This window comes from Dipodomys merriami, unplaced genomic scaffold, assembly GCF_024711535.1.
Source record: "Dipodomys merriami isolate MVZ:Mamm:240054 unplaced genomic scaffold, mDipMer1.0.p SCAF_1, whole genome shotgun sequence".
In the NCBI taxonomy this organism is placed as follows: Eukaryota; Metazoa; Chordata; class Mammalia; order Rodentia; family Heteromyidae; genus Dipodomys; species Dipodomys merriami.
In genome coordinates, this window is record NW_027202270.1 from 89,520,939 (window position 1) to 89,523,441 (window position 2,503).

Here is a 2,503-nt window from a genome sequence, read left to right on the forward strand (position 1 = left end):
ATGTGGTATATATACACAATGGAATTCTATGCCTCCATCAGAAAGAATGACATTTCCCCATTCGTTAGGAAATGGAAAAACTTGGAAAAAAATTATATTAAGTGAAGTAAGCCAGGCCCAAAGAAACATAGGTCCCATGGTTTCCCTTATTTGCAATATCTAGTATAGGTATGAGTCAAGCGGAAAAGGTCAGATAATGTGATGTTAGGAAAACGAACCCTTAAATATGTATTTTAATGTTTTCGTTTCTTTAATGCATGTGTTTCTAACGCATTTATAAACTTATTTCTTTGTTGCTTTGTATGTCCCTCCCCCACAGTGTAACCCCCACTTTCACTATATTTGATGTCAGTATAACATGTGGAGGAGATGGGGACAAACAAGTCGTTTAAGGATTCAGGTGGACCTGTTGCAACAATGACAAGTACAAAATGTCATGTCAAAACCAGCTTTCCATGTCGGTGTGGTGGGGGGAGGGGTGTATGAATGGGTGGGTGGGAGGGGGGAGGCTGGGAAGGGAGGTGAAGGGTAAACAAAGGAGGAGGCTGCTATGCTTGGTAAGAAATATGTGCATTATCCTGCCCATGTAATTGTAACCCTTCTGTACAGTATGTTCTCAAATAAAATAAAATAAAAATAAAAATAAAAATAAATTCAGAACTGTGACCAAAAAGTGAGCAAAACTTTGCAAAAGTCTTGAATTTTCAATTGATCCACTGCTAATACTGAATAAATGACATATTATATCTAGTGTTTTAAATAAGAATGGGTTTTCAATATGTCATTGTATTTTCTATTTTAACAAAATTATGTAAATCTCAGGTGCTCAGGAAGTAGAGCCAGAGTGATCATCAGTTCAAAAAAAAAAATTAATGAGAGTCTGTCTCAGAAACATACCAAAGCAAAAGGGCTGGGCACCTAGATTGAGACATAAATGTTTTGCCTAGCATGAATAACAAATAAAGACACAAACAGGTATACTATATGATCTGCCTCATGCTTGAGTACAAATTCAGACTCCTTATTACCTCTAGAGCCAAAGAGCTTAGTTTCCCTGTGGATTTCTCCAGATGGAAACGGGCTCCTCTTTTATGTGTAAGTAAAGTATCCCTCACAGATGAAGCCATTGACTAAATGAGCACTGCGAGTTGTTGCAGTAGGGAGATGATCCTTAATGGGACCGAAGGCCAAAAAAAGGACATTGCTGCAACTGTTATGGTACAGAATAGGTACCAAACCTTGATAATACTCTCCAATCCCATGGCATTTCAGTGCCCAGAAAGCCTGATAGGTGTTTGTGAATTTGTCATGATGTTTGTGGTCTTTAAGTAATGTCTGAACTATTTCCAATGGAGTGAAAATGGCTTCTGTGGTCCCTGCAAGCACTTGCAGCCACACTACGAGTTGCAAACTCGGGAGCACTAGAATGCAAGATAAATCCTCATACAGACCAAACATAAGGGCCAGTGTCGTTGTTTTCTGCATTAATGGGGGAAGGATTCCACGATACAAGTTTCGAAATCCATCCTTTCTCAACTGAAGTACCGCATCCAGGGTTTTGATTCCATACAGCTGCTGCCTAAACAGGAGCTTCTGAATGGGAAATGTGACCGTTGTTGAAAGCTGCACAACAGCCACAGAAGTAATGCTTCATTTCACCAACATTTGTAATGTGAGGTGACAGTTCTTGTTTTGAAGATGTTAAAATTGGTGACCTCTTTTCATGAGCTTCTGAATCCATGATGTTGCTTAAGATTGTTCTTCTTCATGAAGGAGTTTTTTTTTAACCTGAGATGCCAGCTGAGCCTGGTGTTATGGAGGATGACTGCTTTTTGGTGACTTTCCCAATTTCTTCCATTGTTACTGGTCGGCCAGGTTTTCTCTTCTGGAGTCAATTCTGATAACTTGATTTCCCATGGCCGCAGGCACCGGTCCTACGCCACGAGCCGCAAGCCTGCCCTCAGGACGGCGGGCTAGCGAGCCCCTGAAGCCTGATTTTTATTTATTTTTTATTGTGAAAATACCATACAGAGGGGTTACAATTACATGGGCAAGATTAACGAGTACATTTCTTTTTTGGGGGGGGGGCCCAGTCGTGGGGCCTGAACGCTGGGCCTGGGCATTGTCCTCAGCTCTTCAGCTCAAGGCTTTACCACTTGAGCCACAGCACCACTTCCAGCTTTTTCTTTTTGTTTATATGGTGCTGAGAATCGAACCCAGGGCCTCATGCATGCAAGGCAAGCGCTCTACCAATGAACCACCTTCCCAGCCCACGAGTACATTTCTTATCAAGCATTGTTGCCTTCTCCTTTGTTTCCCTTTCCCATCCCTTCCCATTTCTCTTGCAACCACCACCCCCCCAGACAAAGCTGTAAAGTTCGTTTGTCGACATAACGATTTATACATCTCATTGTTGCAATGGGTCCACCTGTATCCCTAGTTAAGTAATTTGTTTTTTCCCTTCACCTCCACAAACTATACCAGCATCAAATACAGTGAAAGC

At 41.6% G+C, this 2,503-nt stretch overlaps 1 pseudogene; it reads right to left on the minus strand.

The window, feature by feature from the left end:
- Window positions 1-1,089: 1,089 nt before the first annotated feature.
- Window positions 1,090-1,850, minus strand: LOC138816941 (mitochondrial nicotinamide adenine dinucleotide transporter SLC25A51-like; annotated as a pseudogene).
- Between the last annotated feature and the right edge of the window lie 653 nt (window positions 1,851-2,503).